Consider the following 22,607-nt stretch of genomic DNA (forward strand, 5'->3'; position numbering starts at 1 on the left):
GTGGTTAAGCACTCAGCTGCTAAGTGAAAGATCAGCAGTTTGTACCCACCAGCCACTCTGTGGAAGAAAGATGTGGCAATTTCCTTCTGTAAAGATTACAGCCTTGGAAACCCTATGGGTCTACCCTGTCCCATAGGGTTGCTGTGATTCGGTATTGACTCTGTGGCAACAGGTTTGGTTTGGACTGGGTTATTTAAAGCCACTTTGGAGTCCCCGAGTGATGCAAATGGTTAATGTGCTTAACTCTTAACCAAAAGGTTGGAGGACTGGGAGGACCCTCAGAAGAGAGGCTTGGTGATCTCCTTCCAAAAAATAAACCATTAAAAACCACATGAGCACATTTCTATTCTGACACATGACTCATTGGCCATTGGTTTCTGAAGGAAGTGGTATTTTGTTGGTAGAATTCTTGCCTTCCATGTGGGACACCTGGGTTCTATTTCTGGCCAGTGTACCTCATGCTCAGCCATCACCACTGGTCTGTCAGTGGTAGCTTTTGTGTTGGTATGATGCTGAACAAGTTTCAGTGGAACTTCCAGACTGAGAAAGACTAGGAAGAAAGGCTGGTGATTTACTATAGAAAATTATCCAGTAAAAACCCTATGAAGCACAATGATCTGCAACTGATCATGGGGATAGCATAGGACTAGGTAGCATTTCATTCTATTGTGCATTGGTCTCCATGAGTCTGGGCCGACTCAACAATGGCTAACAACAACAACAAAAGCTACTTCAGGGACATCTTCAAAAAAGATGTGTGTCTGAAACATTAAATATTATGCATGTGTAAAAGGGATTTTTCCTTAGTTTGACATAGTAACAATCAGTAGATGAGTCTTGAAGGAATGAATGAATAGATGGTTCCTTAATACATTTTATATAATGTTCAGTACATAGATATTTTTTCCCTACGATGAGTTACCGTGTTCTTACCTCACTTTTTCTACCACATCTTTTCAATATGCACTTCTGAGGTGAAGTATTCCCCCTTTTTTGGTCAATAAAATATAAGTGTGACTCACTAAGGCGATATCCTTCAATCTGATAAAGTTATTTATAAACTGTGTAAGTCATAAACAACATCTGTACTCTCAAGCAGTGTTTGCCATCTGAAATGAATCAACCAATAGTGCTGTGTAAGTGATTTGCTTCTCAGATCAGCTAGCCTGGGGTCCAAATTCAGAAAGCAAACTGGCAGAGTTTTCTATGAACTTTTTTAATAGGGCTGTTGAACCTTCTAGCTAACTAAAATAGTCAGGTGCCTCTGACTATGAAGATGGGGGGTCAGACCACTTCAGGAAGTACACCAGGTGTGCTTCCACGAGGCTGGGCCTGAGGCACTAACACTAGCACTGGATACAACAAGAACACTGATACTAGCATGAGGTATACATGGGCTGGAATACTGACTCCGTACTCACTACCTTTCTGGCTTCTGAAAGGACTTACCTTTTCTGAGTTTTGGTCTTTCCCAGGTGACATGGGTCTGGAAGGAGTTGATGGCTGTGGAGAGCCTGGCAACATTGTCCTTAACAGTGTAAATCTCTTTCTCCTCCTCCCTTCCCAGCAGGAAATACACACCTTCCTCCACCCATCCTTAGACAGGTGACCATGTATTTCAGGAATGGCCTGTGGCATTGAAGTCACAGTTTTCTGAAAGAGAATGAGGAACCATTTCTGGTAATGGGCTCCTGCTTCTGATACTGACTTTGAATTAAATCATAAAGTCACAGGAAATCTCTAACTAATTTGGTGTTTAAGACTAACTTTTGTTGTGAAAAAACTTACAGTGGCTTTCCAAGAAACACTAGAGTTACTTTACTGTACATTTGACATTCCATTAATTGAGGCAGATATTGAAGATACTGTTCCCTTTACCAATATACCCTGCAATTGTCTATACACTGTTTACATCTTCATAATAGGGGATCTTACTCACCTCTAGTACCTGGTGCCTATGACCCATTAGAGACTCAGCAGAAGCAACAAATGGATTGATATTTATGTATTGTCTATTTCCTAAAGGATTTGAGGCACTTTATAGCAAAAAGTGAAAAAGAGCAGTAACAGCTAAGATAAGAAAAAGGGTGAGCAGACACCATGTGAAGAAAATGAAAAGATATTTATGCCAAGGGCCGGGGATGAGATCACTTGAGCACTAGACTTAACTGTAAGTGAAGACAAAACAAAGCAAAACAAAAACATGCTTGATTACATTGTTCTCTTACTACGAGAAAATAAAACATACAGTAGGGATTTCTTCACATGGGGACATTGGTACATGGCAGGATATTACAGATGGCTATTGCCACATCTGGCTCTATTTATGTCTATCTGACATTGTTGATCATCCTTCTGTCCTATTAAGATGGCCTGGGGCTGAATGTAATAACTTAGAATCTGGGGCCTAAAGACAGCAAGTTATTTACGGATCTGAAGTCAGCACAATGCAATTTGAATATGCATTATACAGACACAAACATACACAAGCAAACATACATATGTATATATAGAGAGATGAATATAGCTTTTATTTTTTTTAAAGGCAAATTAGAAATAGAGAAGACATTGTAAAAAGACCAGCCTTAATGATCTGAGACTAGAGGGCTCCCTGAGGTCATGGTCCCCGAACCCTTTGTTAGCCCAAGACTGGAACCATTCCTGCAGCCAACTCTTCAGACAGTGATTGCACTGGACCTTAAGACAGAAAATGATACTGGTGAGGAGTGAGCTTCTTGGTTCAAGTAGACACATGAGACTATGTGGGCAGCTCCTGTCTGGAGGGGAGATGAAAAGGGAGAGGGGGACAGGAGCTGGTTGAATAGACACAGGAAATACAGGGTAGAGAGAAGGAGTGTGCTATTTCCTTAGGGGGAGAGCAGCTAGTGTGTATAAGTTTTTGTATGTGAGACTGACTTGATGTGAACTTTCACTTAAAGCACAGTAAAAAAAAAAAAAGAAATAGAGAAAATATGAACAAACTTATTTCTACTTAAGGTTTGAGAAAACCAGAAGGAAAATACTTTTTTTTTTTTTTTTCCTTTAACAAAGAGAAGTTTATTTCTTCAAGGTAAAGTAGGCTAAAAGCCCAAATTCAGCGCATCAGCTCCAGGGGAAGCCTTTCTTTCTTTGTAGGCCTTCTCATCAATCTTCCCCCGGACTAGGAGCTTCTCCACACAGAGACACCAGGTCCAAAGGACTCGCTCTACTCCCGGCACTATTTTCTTGGTGGTATGAGGTCTCCCCCCAAGAAAAATACTTTTAAACATCCATTCTGTCACTGTAGAAGAATCCTGTCACTGCATTTGGCGATAGTCCATTTTTATAGGCATGTAAAAGTTTTAGAAGTATTCCAATGGTTTGAGAGTGGAAATGCTGAGCCAGAGCAATGCTTTCTCAGAGAGGAGATTTTGTGGAGGTCCTTCCAACTCCTGTTCTCAGTTCTCATTGAAGCCTGGCCTTCCCTTCCTTTCCCAGATTTCTGCATCTGATGGTGTTCTCTTGCAATCGTATTCTACAGAGTCTTGCTACTCAAGGTGTGTTTTGGCAGCATCAGCATCACCTGGCAGCTTGTTAAAAATGTAATTATCAGAAATGCTAACCTCCTGAAGCAGCTCTCCAGAGATTCTTACACGTCAGTGTTTGAGAAGCATTGATATAGAAGGCAGTTAATTTTGAATGAATGAATTAATAAGACCCTCTTTCTTTAGAATGCACTTTTACAGGTAGTGTGTTGTTTGAAACTCTATTCCTAGAATCCTAATATCCAAATGATATAGTCTGTCTTTTGTCCTGGTGGGGAGAACTGGCTTAGACTGTTTTTTAATCATTGGAGTTCCTGCTTGCTCACTTTTCTTTGCAAAAGTATTTGCTTCTAGACAAAAGCCTACTTATTATGCATGTGGCCAACATGACACATTAAAGGTCATACAAGAGATTTGTTGTTGCTAAGTGCCATCCAGTCAGTTCAGACTCAGTGATCCTATGCACAACAGAAGGAAACACTCCCCCATCCTGCACCATTCTCACAATTGTTGCTATGCTTGAGCCCATTCTTGCAGCCACTGTGTCAATCCATCTCGTTGAGGGTCTTCGTCTTTTTCACTGACCCTCTACTTTACCAAGCATAATGTCTTTCTCCAGGGATTGATCCCTCCTGATAACATGTCCAAAGTATGAGAGACATAGTCTCGCCATGCTTTGCTTATAAGGAGCATTCTGGTTGTACTTCTTCCAAGACAGATTTGTTTATTCTTTTGGCAGTCTATAGTATATTCAATATTCTTCACCAATACCACAATTCAAAGGCGTCAATTCTTCAGTCTTCCTTATTCATTGTCCAGCTTTCACACGGTCATGAGGCCATTGGAAACACCATAGCTTGGGTCAGGTACTCCTTAGTCCTCAAGGTGACACTTTGCTTTTTAATACTTTTAAGAGGTCTTTTACAGTCGATTTGCCCAATGCAATACTTCTTTTGATTTCTTGACTGCTGCTTCCTGGGTATTGATTGTGCATCTAAGAAAAATGAAATCCTTGACAACCTTAACCTTTTCTCTGTTTATCATGATGTTGCTTGTCGGTTCAGTTGTGAGGATTTTTGTTTCCTTTATGTTGAGGTGTAATCCATACTGAAGGCTGTGGTTGTTGATCTTCATCAGTAAGTGCTTCAAGTCCTCTTTACTTTGAGCAAGCAAGATTGTGTCATTTTCATAATACAGGCTGTTAATGAGTCTTCCTCCAAGAGATTAGGTGGTAGAAACCTCTTCTTTTCTGCAGCCTTTACAAGCCTTCTCATTTTTTTTCCCCTACTCTAACTGTTGTAATTCACGAGAACTTTCTGTCCCTGCACTTGGCTCATATGTTCCCTTCTGAGGTAACATCTTAGATCTCTACACTTAATTGTTTATACCTACTTTAAAATCCTGTTTCTCAGCCAACTTAATCTCAGTCTCTAGTTCCCAGAACCTCTGTGCTCTTGATAAATGTCTCAGGCTCTTTCCATAGAGAAATTGAATTTTCCATATTTCTACTGCTTCAAACTCTATTGCAGCCTTAACTTTTGATGATAAATTTTTTTTTTTAGACAAAGCACGAGGCAAATGGAGTAAGGAAAGTTTGGGGCTTTATAGAAAGGGGCTGCAAGCAGGTTCTGGTAAGATAATAGAGAACTTAATACAGTCAGCCCTCCGTATCTGTGGGTTCCACGTTCTCAGATTCAATCAGCTGCAGATTGAAAATATTTGGGGCGGCAGGGGGGTGACAGACATTTTTTCTTGTCATTATTCCCTAAATAATACAGTACAACAACTATTTACATAGCATTTACATTGTATTAGTCATTATATGTAATCTAGAGATGATGTAGAGTATATGGGAGGATGTGCGTAGGTTATATGCAAATACCACACCATTTTATATAAAGGACTTGAGTATCTGCAGATTTTGGTATCCTTGGGGGTCCTGGAACCAATCCTCTGTGGATGCCAAGGGACAGCTGTAATGAGGAAGGCAGTAATTAGAAGACAATATCAAATGGGAGTTGAGAGTTTTGGCCAAAGCACATGCATTCCCAGTTTAGATTTTAGCTCTGCTCCTTAAATTTGCTGGGCGACCTGGGCAAATTGCATAATCTCTCTGTACCTCAGCTTCTTTGTCTGCAAATTGGTGCTCATAGAGTGTGAAGGGAAATAATCCATATAAAAGTGTTGGCACATAGTAAACACTCAGTAAGTATTGGCAATTATTACTTAATATGTGCTCATCCACTTACCCTAGGCACTTAACTCATTCTTGTTTTGTTGTTGTTAGTTGGCTTCGACTCATGGCAATTTTAGGTGTAAAAGAAGGAAACATTTCCTGGCATTATGCCATATTCATGATCTTTGGTATTCTTGAGTCCATTTTCATGGCCACTGAGTATTTTGAGTGCCTTCCAACATAGGGGGCTCATTTTACAGAGCTATATTAGGCAATATTCTTTTGTGATCCACAGGCTAATTTTCAGAAGTAGATTGTCAGGACTTTCTGACTAGTCTATCTTAGGCTAGAAGCTCTGCTAAAACCTGTCCACCATTAGTAACCCTACTGGTATTTGAAATAATGGTGGCAGAGCTTTTACCATCATGTTGTTGTTGTTATTAGGTGCCACAGAGGTGATTTCAACTCGTAGCAACCCTGTGTGACAGGGTAGAAATGCCCTATAGGGTTATCTAGGCTGTAATCTTTAGGGGCACACGCAGATCATAAGGCCTTTTGACCCATGGAGCCTCTGAGTAGGTTCAAACAGCCAACCTTTTGGTTAGCTGCCGAGCACTTAACTGTTGTGCCACCAGGGCCTTTAGCAACATGCAAACAACCACAGTACGATAAACTGACAGGTGGGTGGCGGTAACCTTTTCTTAGATATCTATAAAGGTCAAAACCACAAACCAGACCCACTGCCTTCAAGTCGATTCCGACTCATAGTGACCCTATAGGACAGAGTGGAACTGCCCCATAGCGTTTCCAAGGAGCGCCTGGCGGATTCAAACTCCTGACCTCTTGGTTAGCAGCCATAGCATTTAGCCACTATGCCATGAGGATTTCCTATAAAGGTCAGCGTTTTTTATTGCAGTTTAATAACTCATGGGGAGAGATTACATTTGGGGCTGGGGCAAGACACAAGCTGAAGCTCTATAGCAGTATGGTAATCTACCAGCTGAGGTGCCAAGTTTTTATTCTGGAAGGTATGGGCAATGGACTTGCTCATCACCACCATGAGGGTATACTCCATAACTGACAGCACAGGCGCTTCTTGGATGAGATGTTTTCATGTAGAGACAAGCTTGATCATTAGGAGAGGGGTAAGTACTTACCGCCAGAGGACTATGTACTGAGAAAACAAAGAACCGTATATAAACAAGGCACAACATTTGCATGGCATGTGAAAGATGAATGGGGTACTTAAGCGGGCCTCACAGAGGAGTGTGGGTGATTGAAAAGGCTAGCCTGACTATGTATATTGTGTTTGGAGGAACAGGTGAGGCCTCCTGGGCTGTCAAATACTGCATAATAAATGAGGGAGAATGGCATCCTGTTATTGTTAGTGATGCTTTTGCTACTGTGAGGCAAGGCAATAACTTTTTCTCTATACAAGGCTTTCTTGACTTTTGAGAAATGTTTTTTTTTTTGCTTTCCACAAGTATACTTTTCCGAGCTATATACAAAGATGTCATGATTTCTTTAGTAGGAAATCTATTATTGCTGTCCCCTGTAAGTTATTTCTTAACTTATCCAAGAGATATACATTCATTTTTGCATTTCCAAGTCACTGTCCTTGGTTACCTAGTCTCATCTGATGTAAAGCCGCAACATTTTGAAAACTTTGCCAATCACCCACCGTCATCTTCGGTCATGGAATCTAGCCCACTGGACTCATCCCCTCTTGTACACCTGTATTTATTGACAAATAAAGACTATCCCACTGAAAGCACTCAGTTGTGCCCTTCATGTCTGATCTCTGGGCTGAGGCTCATCTAGAAACATCTGTATCCTCATAGGTGGGCATGATTTCTCCCAATCCAGCCATCTTTTCAGACTGGAACTAAATTTCTCAAACTTTGATCCTTGACAAACAATATACCTATCAACTGAATGTAAATTTTACATCCAGTTCTTTGAATGCATAAGTCATAAGGATGAAATGATTTGCTACTACAGGGAGAGAGATAATTTTGGCTACTCATGGGAATACTGTCATTCCAGATGACTATAAGTGATGTATATTTCTTTTCATTCTTAATATTTGGGATTACATTATGTACACAAATTTGTATCCTGAGTTTTTATTGAGCAACTTTCCTATGTTGTTAAACAACTTCGTGAATATAATTTTTTAAAATAATTTTTATTGTGCTTTAACTGAAGGTTTAAAAATCAAATCAGTCTCTCACACAAAAACCTATATACGCTTTGCTACACACTCCCAATTACTCTCCCCCTAATGAGACAGCCTACTCTCTCCCTCCACTCTCTCTTTTCGTCAGCTTCTAACCCCCTCCACCCTCTCATCTCCCCTCCAGGCAGAAGATGCCAACATAGCCTCAAGTGTCCACCTGATCCAAGAAGCTCACTCCTCACCAGCATCCCTCTCCAACCCATTGTCCACTCCAATCCATGTCTGAAGAGTTGGCTTCAGGAATGATTCCTATCCGGGGCAACAGAAGGTCTGGGGGCCATGACCACTGGGGTCCTTCCAGTCTCAGTCAGACCATTAAGTCTGGTCTTATGAGAATTTGGGGTCTGCATCCCACTACTCTCCTGCTCCCTCAGCGGTTCTCTGCTGTGTTCCCTGCAGGGCAGTCATCGGTTGTAGCCGGGCACCATCTAGTTCTTCTGGTCTCTGGCTCATGTGGCCCTTTCTTTCTCTTGGGCTCGTAATCGCCTTGTGTCCTTGGTGTTCTTCATTCTCCTTTGATCCAGGTGGGTTGAGACCAATTGATATGCATCTTAGATGGCTGCTTGCTAGCGTTTAAGAACCCAGACGCCACTCTTGAAAGTGGAATGCAGAATGTTTTCTTAATAGATTTTATTATGCCAATTGACTTAGATGTCCCCTGAAACCATGGTCCCCAGACCCCTGCCCCTGCTACACTGACCTTCGAACCATTCAGTTTATTCAGGAAACTTCTTTGCTTTTGGTTTAGTCCAATCGTGTTGACCTCCCCTGTACTGTGTGCTGTCTTTTCCTTCACCTAAAGTAGTTCTTATCTACTATTTAATTAGTGAATACCACTCTCCTACCCTCCTTCCCTCCCCCCTCTTGTAACCACAAAAGAATGTTTTCTTCTCAGTTTAAACTATTTCTCAAGTTCTTATAATAGTGGTCTTATACAGTATTTGTCCTTTTGCAACTGACTAATTTCACTCAGCATAATGCCTTCCAGGTTCCTCCATGTTATGAAATGTTTCACAGATTCCTCACCTTTCTTTATCAATGCATAATATTCCATTGTGTGACTATACCATAATTTATTTATCCACTCATCCATTGATGGGCACCTTGGTTGCTTCCATCTTTTCGGTATTGTAAACAGTGCTGCAGTAAACATGGGTGTGCATATATCTGTACGTGTAAAGGCTCTTACTTCTCTAGGATATATTCCAAGGAGTGGGATTGCTGAATCATATGGTAGTTCTATTTCTAGCTTTCTAAGGAAGCACCAAATAGATTTCCAGAATGGTTGAACCATTTTACATTCCCACCAGTAGTATATAAGTGTTCCAATCTCTCCACAGCCTCTCCAACATTCATTATTTTGTGTTTTTTGGGTTAATGCCAGCCTTGTTGGAGTGAGATGAAATCTCATTGTAGTTTTGATCTGCATTTTTCTAATGGCTAATGATTGTGAACATTTCCTCATATATCTGTTAGCTTCCTCATATATCTGTTAGCTACCTGAAGATATGTCTATTCATATCTTTTGCCCATTTTTTAATTGGGTTATTTGTCTTTTTGCAGTTGAGTTTTTGCAGTATCATGTAGATTTTAGAGATCAGGCGCTGATCAGAAATGTCATAGCTAAAAACTTTTTCCCAGTCTGTAGGTAATCTTTTTACTCTTTTGGTGAAGTCTTTGGATGAGCATAGGTGTTTGATTTTTAGGAGCTCCCAGTTATCTAGTTTTTCTTCTACATTGTTTATAATGTTTTGTATACTGTTTATGCCATGTATTAGGGCTCCTAACATTGTCCCTATTTTTTCTTCCATGATCTTTATCATTTTAGATTTTACATTTGGTCTTTGATCCATTCTGAGCTCGTTTTTGTGCATGGAATGAGGTATGGGTCTTGTTTCATTTTTTTTGCAGATGGATATCCAGTTATGCCAGCACCATTTGTTAAAAAGGCTGTCTTTTCCCCATTTCACTGTTTTGGGGCCTTTGTCAAATATCAACTGCTAATATGTGGATGAATTTATGTCTGGATTCTCAATTCTGTTTCATTGGTCCATGTATCTGTTGTTGTACCAGTACCAGGCTGTTTTGACTACTGTGGCAGTATAATAGGTTCTAAAATTGGTAAAGTAAGGCCTCCCCCTTTGTTCTTCTTTTTCAGTAATGCCTTATTTATCCAGAGCCTCTTTCCCTTCCATATGAAGTTGGTGATTTGTTTCTCCATCTCATTAAAGAATGTCATTGGGATTTGGATCAGAATTGCATTAAATGTATAGATCGCTTTTGGTAGAATAGACATTTTTATAATGTTAAGTCTTCCTATCCACAAGCAAGGTATGGTCTTCAACTTATATAAGTCCCTTTTGGTTTCTTGCAGAAGTGTACTGTAGTTTTCTTTGTATAAGTCTTTTACATCTCTGGTAGGATTTATTCCTAAGTATTTTATCTTTTGGGGGGCTACTTTAAATGGCATTGATTTGGTGATTTCCTCTTCAATGTTCTCTTTGTTGGTGTAGAGGAATCCAACTGATTTTTGTATGTTTCTCTTGTATCCTGAATCTCTGCTGAACTCTTCTATTAGTTTCAGTAGTTTTCTGGAGGATTCCTTAGGGTTTTCTGTGTATAAGATCATGTCATCTGCAAATGGAGATACTTTTAATTCTTCCTTGCCAATCTAGATACCCTTTATTTCTTTATCTAGCCTAATTGCTCTGGCTAGGACTTCCAGCACAATGTTGAATAAGAGTGGTGATAAAGGGCATCCTTGTCTGGTTCCCGATCTCAATGGGAATGTTTTCAGGCTGTCTCCATTTAGGGTGATGTTGGCTGTTGGCTGTTGGCTTTGTATAAATGCCCTTTATTATGTTGAGGAATTTTCCTTCTATTCCTATTTTGCTGAGAGTTTTTATCATGAATGAGTGTTGAACTTTGTCAAATGCCTTTCCTCATCAATTGATAAAATCGTGTGATTCTTGTCTTTTATTTTTGTGGTGGATTACATTAATTGTTTTTGTAATGTTGAACCATCCCTGCATACCTGGTATGAATCCCACTTGGTCATGGTGAATTATTTTTTTTTGATATATTGTTGAATTCTATTGGCTAGAATTTTGTTGAGGATTTTTGCATCTATGTTCATGACGGATGTAGATCTACAATTTTCTTTTCTTGTGGTGTCTTTACCTGGTTTTGGTATCAGGCATATGGTGGCTTCCTAGAATGAGTTTGGTAGTATTTTGTCCTTTTGTATGCTCTGAGATACCTTTAGTAGTAGTGGTGTTAACTCTTGTCTGAAAGTTTGGTAGAACTCTGCAGTGAAGCCTTCCGGACAAGCGCTTTTTTTTTGTGCGTAGTTTTTTGATTACCTTTTCGATCTCTTGTTATGGGTCTATTTAGTTCTACCTAGTTTGTGTTAGTTTAGGTAGGTAGTGTGTTTCTAGGAATTCTTTTCTTCTAGGTTTTCAAATTTGTTGGAGTACAGTTTTTCATAGTAATCTGATATGATTCTTTTAATTTCAGTTGGGTCTGTCATAATATCGCCCCTCTCATTTCTTATTCGGCTTATTTGCTTCCTCTCCTGTTTTACTTTTGTCAGTTTGGCCAGTGGTTATCAGCTTTGTTGATTTTTTCAGAAAACCAGCTTTTGGTCTTGTTAATTCTGTCATTGTTTTTCTGTTTTCTATTTCATTTAGTTCTGCTCTAATTTTTATTATTTTTTTTTCTTCTGGTGCCTGTGGGTTTCTTTTGTTGCTCTCTTTCTATTTGTCCAAGTTGTAGGGATAATTCTTCGATTTTGGCCCTTTCTTCTTTTGGGATGTGTGCATTTATTGATATAAATTGGCCTCTGAACACTGCTTTTGCTGTGTCCCAAAGGTTCTGATAGGAAGTGTTTTCATTCTCATTGGATTCTCTGAATTTCTTTATTCCATCCTTAATGTCTTCTATAATCCAGTCTTTTTTGAGCAGGGTATTGTTCAATTTCCAAGTGTTTGATTTCTTGTCTCTGCTTTTCCTGTTATTGGTTTCCAGTTTTTATAGCCTTATGGTCAGAGAAGATGCTTTGTAATATTTCAATGTTTTGGATTCTGCTAAGGCTTGCTTTATGACCTACTATGTGGTCTATTGTAGAGAATGTTCCACGTGCACTGAAAAAGAAAGTATAGTTGGTTGCTGTTGGGTGGAGTGTTCTGTATATGTCTACAAGGTCAAGTTGTTCGATTGTGGTATATAGATCTTCTGTGTCTTTATTGAGCTTATTTCTGGCTGTCCTGAATCAACACTCCCCAGAGGTGTGTTGAAGTGTCCTACTATTATTGTGGAGCTGTCAGTCTCACTTTTCAGTGCTGATAGAGTTTGTTTTATGTATCTTGCAGCCCTGTCATTGGGTGCATAAATATTTAATATGGTTATATTTTCTTGGTGTATTGTCCCTTTAATCATTATATAGTGTCCTTCCTTATCCTTTCTGATGGATTTAACTTTAAAGTCTATTTTGTCAGAAATTAATTTTGCCACTCCTTCTCTTTTTTGATTGTTGTTTGCTTCACATATTTTTTTCCATCCTTTGAGTTTTAGTTTGTTTGTGTCTCTAAGTCTAAGGTGTGTCTCTTGTAGGCAGCATATAGACGGATCTTGTTTTCTAATCCATTCTGCCACTCTCTGTCTCTTTATTGTTGCATTTAGTCCATTTACATTCAGGGTAATTATGGATAGGTGTGAATTTAGTGCTATCATTTTGATGTCTTTTTTTGTGTGTTGTTGACAGTTTCTTTTTCCCACTTAATTTTATGTGCTGAGTAGATTTTCTTTATATATTATCCTTTCCTCATATTTGTTGTCATTGATTTTGTTTCTGCTGAGTCTGTATTTTTCCCTTGTATTTTATTTTGATGAGTAGGATAGTTTGTCTCCTTTGGGTTTACCTTATTATTTACCCCTATTTTTCTAAATTCAAAACTAACTTTCTTTGTATCACTGATCTTCCTCTCCATAGGAAAAGTGTATGATTACATTTCTTATTCCCTCTTTATTATTTTAATGTTGTCTTCTTTTATATAATAACATCCTTGTTATCCTGTTTTGGGCTTTTTTTTTTTTTTTTACAGTGTTGCTTTGTTTTTTTTAAATTTCCCTGTCTGGGTTGACTTCTGGTTGCTCTTCCCAGTGTTCTCGTTTTGGGTTGATACCTGATGATATTGATTTTCTAACCAAAGAACTCCCTTTAGTATTTCTTGTAGTTTTTGTTTGGTTTTTACAGATTTCCTAAACTTGTGTTTATCTGGAAATGTCTTAATTTAAAAGAATTTTTCATGGATATATGATTCTTGGCAGGCAATTTTTGTCCTTCAATTTTTTAAATATGTCATCCCATTGCCTTGTTACCTGCATAGTTTCTGCCAAGTAGTCCGAGCTTATTCTTATTGGCTCTCCTTTGTAGGTGACTTTTCGTTTATCCCTCGCTGCTCTTATAATTCTCTCTTTATCTTTGGTTTTGGCAAGTTTGATTATAATAAGTCTTGGTGACTTCTTTTAACATCTACCTTATGTGGAATTCGATGAGCATCGTGGATAGGTATCTTCTCATCTTTCGCAATATCAGGGAAGTTTTCTGCCAACAAATGTTCAACAATTTTCTCTGTATTTTCTGTTATCTCTCCATGTTCTGGTACTGCAATCACTGGTACGTTATTTCTTTTGATAGATCCCTACATGATTCTTAAGGCTTTTTCATTTTTTAAAATTCTTTTATCTGATTTTCTTCAAATATACTATTGCCAAGTGATTTATCTTCTAGTTCAGAAACTCTATCTTTTACTTGCTCAATTCTGCACCTCTGACTTTCTATTGTGTTTTCTACTTCTGTAATTTTATTGTTAATCTTCTGAATTTCTGACTGCTGTCTGTCTATGGATTTTTCCAGCTTATTAAACTTTTCATTATGTTCCTGAATAATCTTTCTAATTTCTTCAGTTGCTTTATCTGTGTGTTCCTTGGCTTGTTCTGTGTATTGCCTCATTTCCTTCCTGATGCCTTGAACGGTTCTGTATATTAAACTTTTGTATTCTGCATCTGGTAATTCCAGGAATGCACTTTCGTCTAGAAGATCCCTGGATTCTTTGTTTTAAGAGCCTGTTGAGGTGATCATGGTCTGTTTCTTTATGTGACTTGATATTGACTGTTTTCTCTGAGCCATCTATAAGTTATTGTATTAGTTTATGCTTGCTTACTGTGTCGTAGCTGCTTGCTTTGTTTTGTTTTGGTATACCCCTATGGGTTGCTTGAGTGAGTAGCTTGATTATTTTCTCCTTTGGCACTCTGGTGTCCTGCCCCCATCTGGCTAGAGCTGTTATCAGGTATATCAGTCTAGGAGTCCATTCAGTTTTCATGTATGAATTCAGCTCAGGTTTCCAGGTAGCTGATCAAGTGTGTGGTACAGGCTCTGTCCTACAGTCTTAGAGGGGCAGGGGTGACTGGCGTATATAGTGGTATCAGATTGCAGTGGAGCGGGGGTCATGCTCTGAACAAGGCAGGGGGCTGAGAACCGACCCCCAAGTGTCTGAGGAAAATGCGTCTCTGTTCCCTAGAGCGTGCTGGTGGGTGGGTTCTGCAGAGGGACCATGGGCACCCAAAGTTTTTGGTTGTAAGGACTGGGAGGTACCAGTTATCTTTGGACCCCTGGTGCGGGTGGCTGGGTGATCTAAGTGGAGCTACCAGTCCTTAGGTCCCTAATGTGGGTAGGTATGGACCTTGTTTAATAGGCAAAGCAATGTCAAACGTCAAACACCCACCTCTCCACTGCACAGCTGAAATGGTTGGAGTTTGCCAACAAGGGCCTATTCTCCCAAAAGAGGCCCACACAGGTCCATGTAGAAGGGAAAGGTGCTCAAGGTCCACGGATGGTTTATGCCTGGACAGGAGCTGCTTCTGTCCTGAGCTCCCTTGGTTAATGGAGCTAGGAAATTATCTTTTCCCCCCAGTTGCAATACTTTTACTTCCCCAAGGCCGGGAGGATGGCTCTGGGTGCTCACCAGAGTCTATCTCAGGCCCAGGTATTCAGCCGCTGAAGCCGGCTTGGGTGGGGAGCGTGGTAAAATATACGCAAGTACTCAGCTTTTGCCAAGAGTACCATTCCCCTCAGGTTCCAGAGGCGTGATTGGCTGTTTGGCTGGCTGCTTCTCCCTGAGGAAACTGTGGCCAAATGCTAGTACCAGCCTGCCGCCGCTGCTCCAGTAATGGTGCCTGAGGGCTCCCCACGATTCAGGTCCGGTAACTCCTCTCCACTTCTGAATGGTGTCTTCCTTCCCCTGCGCCTCAGTTCATTGCCTAAGCTTGCCTTTGATGCTCAGGGCTCCCAGCTTGTCACAAATATACTCGTTTCACTTATTTTTTCAGGTGTTTGTTGTAAAGAGGGCTCACTGGAAGCTTTTGTCTATTCCGCCATCTTGGCTCCACCTCCTTAATATAATTTTTAATAGCTCTTTAATTTTCTACCATATTTCTGTATTATCATTTTCTATGTATCATTCCATTTTTTGACATTTAGGTTACTACCAATTCTATAATGCAACAAATTATGCTGAAATGAGCATTTCTGTGTATAAGGTTTTTTACTTTTTCCGTTTCTTTAGAATACAGTCGCGAGAAGTTGAGTCACTTGATGAAAGGGTAGATTTTTAGAGTTCTTTGTATATATATCAACTAAATCCTTTTCAAAAAGATATGTAAATTTATACCTTTACCTTCAGGGTACTAATTATGTGTGCCCTTTCATATTTGAAAACGATGTTCTTTTTAAAAAAATATGCATATTTACAAATGTTGTAAGCAAAAGATTGTATTTCATTGTTATTTTTGCATGTAATGTCTTATGTTTGACATTGTTTGATTAAAGTAGCTTTTCTCCAATTAAATGTATTTGTTTAGGCCTAAATTGAAGCTTAAGGAAAAAAGGAGATTCCTGAAGGACCTATCTGTGGGAAGGAGGTTGTTATGGATTTAATTGTGTCCTCCAAAAATATGTGTCAACTTGGCTAGGCCATGATTCCCAGTGTTGTGTGATTGTTCACCATTTTGTCATCTGAAGTGATTTTCCTATGTGTTGTAAATCCTAACTCTATGATGTTAATGAGGCAGGGTTAGAAGCAGTTATGTTAAAAGGCAGGACTTAATCTACAAGATTAGGTTTTGTCTTAAGTCAATCTATTTTGGGATATAAAAGAGTGAAGCAAGCAGAGAGACAGGGAGACCTCATACCACCAAGAAATAAGCACTGGGAGCATAGTGTGTCCTTTGGACCCAGGGTCCCCTCACTGAGGAACTCCTTGACCGGGGAAGATTGATGACAAGGACCTTCCCCCAGAGCCAACAGAGAAACAGAAAGCCTTCCCTTGGAGTTGGTGCCCTGAATTCAGACTTCTAGCCTTCTAGACTGTGAGAGAATAAATTTCTGTTTGTTAAAGCCATCCACTTGTGGTATTTCTGTAGAAGCACTAGATACTGTTATAGCAGCACTAAGACATAGGGCTTTACAATTTCTCTGAATATATATTTTTTACTCTGTGTAAGTAAAATATGAGACCTCAGAATATAGCCATCTCACTAGACTGCTGTCCTTCAAGTCTAATTCATGTGGTTGTCACACAGGGAGACTCCTTGATGAAGAAGGCTTTATATAACAAAGTAATAACATTAATAATAGTAATAATAACAATAATAACATAAATTTATTTAATGCTTATTGTGTGGCTTTATAAATATCTTATATAAACCTCTCAACGAGATTTGAAGCAGTTGCTATTAGAATTCCCACTTAGAGATTACTAAACTAAGGGAAAGATTAAGATACTTGCCAAACATTAAGCAGCTGACAAATAGTGGAGCTAGAATTTTAACCTAGAAAGCCTGACTCTGGAGCCTACATTCTCAGCCAGTACACTGACAACAAATCTGTCTGGGAAGAAGTAAAGCGGAATGCTCCTTGGAAGCGAGGATGGTGAGACTTCATCCAACGTACTTTGGACATGTTATCAGGAGGGACCAGTCCCTGGAGAAGGACATCATGCTTAGAGTAGAGGGTCAGTGAAAAAAAACAAGACCCTCAATGAGATGAGCTGACACAGTGGCTGCAACAATGGGCTCAAGTATAACAACGATTGTGAGGATGGCACAGGACCAGGCAGTGTTTTGTTCTATTGTACATAGGGTTGCTATGAGTCAGAACCATCTCGAGAGCACCTAACAACAACAACAAACAACAACATTCTGATGCTACTGCTTACTCCTTTGATGGCATCCAAAGTGGGTTTCATTCATATTAAACTCCTGTCTATGATATCTAATATTGTTTATTCCAATTCAAATCAAATTTACTGAGCCCTTGATATATGCCAAATAGTGGACAAGTACTTCAATATATTTATTTTTTTAACTAGCATTAATTAACACCTGTGTATACCAGGAGTCTGTGAGAGGACAGGGATATAAAGTTAAGTAGGCATGCGCCCTTTTCTCAGGGACTGTGTGTCAAGAGATAATTAGAAGCCAACCTGAGAAATATTTCAGTAGGTGTCACAAGAAGCACCTAAGTTGTTCCAGGCAGCCCAAGTAAGACTTCAAAAAAGTTTAAGTAGAGTCTTGAAGGGTACATGTTTGGCAAAGAAAATAGCATTGAGTTTGTGTGTGGCTGGGGGGATGAAAGCATACTGAAAGTTGAGGTATTGTAACAAATATACCACTGGAATGCAAGATGTTAATAGGAGAAACAACAGGTAGAAGGGAGAGGGGAGTAATGGGAATTCTCTGTATTTTTGTGCACAAATTTTCTTTAAACCTAAAACCGCTCTGAAAAATAAAGTCAGGAATTGACAAGTAACTTGATGGAGCATGTGGGTGAGATGAGACTGGAAAAGTAGTCCAGGGCTAGAGTGAAGGACTTTCTGTCCAAGCTAGAGAGTTATGGTTTTATCTGTAGAACAGGAGTCACAAGCTCAAATACCTACAGGTGCCAAGCAGATAAGGTCAATAAGTGAATCAAACTGGGTGAACAGCAGTAGGGAGTGGTTGGGACTATGGAAAACAGAAAACTACATACCATAGCTAAGAGAACATGTAGGTCACGTAGGTTGGATCTAGGGTTTCTGGAAACTTTAGTTTTTTATGAAAATTCATAAGTCTAGGTTTATACGTGAAATATCCAACTTTTTAAATATTGAAAATGATGATAAAATGTTGTGCAAACCAGAGACAGCATGAATGCTGCCCCTGGGCTGATAGCATGCAGCCTTTGTTAATACAATGGAGCCATGGAAGAACATAACGTGGGGGTGTAACATGGTCAGGTTTGAATGTTATAGAGTTGATTCAGATGGTATTGTTGATGATTCATGAGGCCAGCGGTAAGGGACTATTCAGTTTTTCAGGCAAGTGGTTCTTAGGTACTTAATTGTAGTCATAGTCTTCACAAAGGAGTGAAGGTGTATATTTGAGAAGTGATAGGACTTGGTGGGGAATTGAACTTGGCTGGAGAAAAGAAAAAAAAAATTTTTTTTTTTTTTTCTTTTGGAGGGAAGGGGTGGCAAGTTACCAGAAAGAGGTAAAAGTTTTTATGTAGGCACTATTGAGTATGAGGTCTCTCAGGGGATCCAGGAGAAAATAACTTTTAACTCACCTAATTCTCTTAATCATGCTATCCACCATCCGTCTGTCAGTTTGTTGTACCATGATGGCTTGCATGTTGATATGATGCTGGAACCTATGCCACCAGTATTTCAAATATCAGCAAGGTTGCCCATGGTGGACAGATTTCAGTGGAGCTTCCAGACAAAGATAGCCCAGAAAGAAAAGTCTGGTGATCTACTTTGGAAAATTAGCCAGTGAAACTCTATGGATCACAACAGATTATTGTCCTGTGTATGGCTGGAAGATGAGCTTCCTAGGTTGGAAGACACTCAAAACACACAGTGGCTGCCAACTATGGACTCGAGCATACCAAGGATGCCGAGGATGGCGCAGGACTGGACAACATTTTGTTCTGTTATACATGAGGTCGCCATGAGTCAGAACCAGCTTGATGGCAACTAACAACAACAATAACAATGTTATGAAGTAGTTCATATTAGCCCAGTTTCTAACTGTGCAGAAGGTAAATCCCAGAGAGGTTAAAAAAATATTGTCCAAGTCCTCTCATTTTGTTAGTGGCAGAAACAAGATTGATGAATGCCTCTGTATCAGTCAATCTTCCAATAAAACTAGATCTAGTGAAATACCTGACAAGTGCTCCTTGTCGCCTTCTTTTGCATTTTGTGTACCCTTATGTTACAGGAAAATACTAGGCATTCACAAGCTGTGCTTTTACACTTTAAGGAAAAACTTGAGAAAGTCAATATTCGCACGCCACCCTGGGTCATACAAATGAACCAAAGTAGTGAGAACAAAATGCATCTTCATTTTCTTGTTATATGTCCCCTATGAAGCACCAACTTGTGCCTGAGCTCAGGTAGTTAACATAAATAAATCATCGAAAAGGAAGATAAATTTGATGTGAAAACAGCTTTTGGTCTTAAGATTCTACCATACTTTTGCAGGTGGTAAAGCTAGTTTCAAAAGATGCAAAAACAAGATTTTATATGTATATACATATAAAATATATAATTTTGTGAAAGTAATTACAATAAAACACCATCTTTTTGGTTTAAGCATGATTGTATGCTGCTCAAATATTCCTATCTCTATTATATAGAAACTCTGAATCTTACTTGGACTTAGAGAGATTGGGCAAGTGTTTTTTTTTGGCGGGGGGGCGTTGTTTGTTTAGATACCGGTGGGTGGATTAAAGTGAGAATTCTAGCTCCTGATGCTTTATCTGGGAGTAGCTCAAGATCTCAGGTAAGCTATATCATAGGACTACAAACAAAACCCAGTGCTATCATAGGACTGCTGTAACAAATTACCACAAACTGGGTGGCTTAAAACAACAAATTTATTCTCTCACAGTTCTGGAGGCCAGAAGTCCAAAATCAAGATGCTGGCAGGGTCATGCACCCTCCGAAGTTTCTAGGGAAGAATGCCTTCCTTGCCTCTTCCAGCTTCTGTAGGCTCCAGGAGTTCCTTGGCTTGTGGCCACATCTCTCCACCCTCAGCCTACCTGGTCACATTGCCTCCACTTCTGTGTGTCTGCGTTATCTCCCTTCACCTTCTCGTATAAGAACACTTGTGATGGCCTTTAGGTGTAACCTGGATAATCCAGGGTCATCTCCACATCTCAAGATCTTTAATTCAATCACATCTGCAAAGACCTTCTTCCAAATAAGGTAACATTTACAGGTTCAAGGAATTGGGACTTGATATATTTGGGTGGTCGTTATTTTTTTTTATTCAACCTACTATGTACAGGAGCCTTAGTGGCACAGTGGTTAAAGCGATCTACTGCTAACCGAAAGGTTGGTGGTTCAAAATCACCAATGGCTGTATAGGAGAAAGATGTAGCAGTCTGCTTTTGTAGAGATTTACAGCCTTGAAAAGTCTGTGGGGTCACTATGAGTCGGAATTGACTGAACAGCATGGGTACCTACGGTTTAAAGTTTGATCCAAAGACTAGGCTAAGCAATAAGTGTATTTGGCCATAGGGCTCAGCTCTAAGAAAAGTATTCTTCGTGAACAGGAGCAAAATGTCCAAACCAGAGTGGGTACTGTCAAATGTCAGGTCCAAAAGATAATGCATGACTGTAAACAGGAAGATAAATCACACTATTAGAATTCAGAACAATGTTTCCCATGACACTAAAGCCATGCAAGCAGAGGTGGGAGGCACTTCTCTGGTGTCTCCATTGAGATATGACAGTTCTATGGACATACAGGCTGCAAAATGTGTCTGAGGCAGGTCGATGACATGCAATTAAAATTATGAGCCACTGGGTGCAAAAAAGTCATCTAGAGAAAACGAGTGTGTCTGAGAGAGGCTGAGGTCAAGCTCTTAACTGGGTTCATGTCTCTAAATTTTAGTTTCTTATAATTATCCCCACCCCATCAACCCTTACCTCAACTAATTCAAGTCAAAATTGTATGTGTATGACTCAGCCCTTTCTCATTGATGAAATCTTGGCATATCCAAAGGGTCGCTTGCCCACAAAGTTATCAGTGACCCAGCTCACGCTTATCAATATTATCTCTCTCATCCTTGGTCATACCAACTCTTTCCTAAAATAGTTCTTATCACTTGCCCTAGAGAAAACTCGTATCTGCCTGCAACAAGCAAAGTATTTCTCACCAACACAAATTCCCATGAAAACCGATCCAAAATATAAAACGGAAGCACGAAATGCATTAGATTTTAGAACCAGTACCTCGGTCCTTTTAATTCTTAGAATCACATTAATTGACAGAATGTTTCTGGCCTTTTGTGAACCTGAGCACATTTTTTGGGTAATGCATCAGGTGCAAGGAGGAGTTGGTGTGCAGTGCCTGTGATCTTTATGTGGTAATTTTACTGTCACTTGAGTGCCTCCTGGGTGGTTATGGTTCTCTAGAATAGATGCAGAAAGTAAACATATGATATTGCTTCCTTATGGCTGAGGGCTGAGTAATCTTCACATTTATCCACCGGAGTTCTGCTTTGTGACTGTTCTGATAATGCATTTACCACGACACCATTTCCTCTGTGGTTTCCTGATACTGAAAATCTTTCCTGGTTAAACGTACACTGTATCATGAGTGATAACAAGTCTTAGGCATACTTGGCATGCACAGCTTTACTAAAAAAGGAATTGCTAAGGAAGCAGATGTTGATGTTTTGTTTCATCCTGCTGTCCTTCATGTTCCTACTGATTTACTAAAGGAAACTTTTAGTATATCAGATAAGGAGATGCCTTATGGTAATTGAATCCCAAAGGAGATTTTATCTCAATAGAGTTTACAACCCACGCCCATCAAGGTGATAGAAAGTGAATCCTCAATGAAATATTACTTGTCTCTTACTGTACCTGGCCTTCTTAGGCAGCACACAAGCCAACAGGAAAAATGACAGATTGCTAGTAGCCATCCTTTGGAAAATTCTGTCCCCAATGATTTTTCTTCTTATATTTGCATTGCATCCAGGTCAGGAACACTGCAATCTTAATGACAGTGAGAAGTGGTATTGGACACTTTGAGACAGCATAGTGTGTAGTGTGTGTAAAGATTGTACACATAAGCAGCCACTTTATCACTCTGTATTATTGTTATTAGCTGCCATTTAGTTGGTCCCTGTCTCATGGAGACCCCATGCACAGTGGGGTGGAATTCTGCCCAGTCCTGTGCCATCCTCATGATCAGTTGAGGATTAAACTCTTGTGGGATCCATAAGGTTTTCACTGGCTGTTTTTTGGAAGTAGATTGCCAGGCTTTTCTTCTTAGTCTGACTTAGCCTGGAAGCTCAGCTGAAACCTGTTCAGCATCATAGCAATACACAAACCTCCACTGACAGATGGGTGGTGGCCGTGCATGCGGTGTATGTCTGGAAACTAAACTTGGGTCTCCTGCATGGAAGGTGAAAATTCTACTACTGAACCCCAATCCAAAACCAAACCAAACCCATTGCTCTCAAGTCGGTTCTGACTCATAGCTACCCTATAGGACAGAGTAGAACTGCCCCGTAGGCTTTCCAAGGAGCAACTGGTGGATTCAAACTGCCCACCCT

The 22,607-nt window shown here is 39.7% G+C and overlaps 1 protein-coding gene across 39 annotated transcripts in view; it reads left to right on the forward strand.

Annotated features, from left to right (window-relative positions):
• Positions 1-22,607, forward strand: part of SUGCT (succinyl-CoA:glutarate-CoA transferase) — a 796,973-nt gene that overhangs the window by 734,362 nt on the left and 40,004 nt on the right. The window contains exon 12 of one of the 39 annotated variants that reach the window (XM_064290156.1): positions 19,928-20,244. The exons of the other annotated variants lie outside the window; for them this stretch is intronic. The gene's annotated coding sequence lies outside the window, so the exon portion shown is untranslated. The remainder of the gene's footprint in view (positions 1-19,927; positions 20,245-22,607) is intronic. 39 annotated transcript variants of the gene reach the window in all.

The sequence above is a fragment of the Loxodonta africana genome, chromosome 8, assembly GCF_030014295.1.
Source record: "Loxodonta africana isolate mLoxAfr1 chromosome 8, mLoxAfr1.hap2, whole genome shotgun sequence".
Classification (NCBI taxonomy): Eukaryota; Metazoa; Chordata; class Mammalia; order Proboscidea; family Elephantidae; genus Loxodonta; species Loxodonta africana.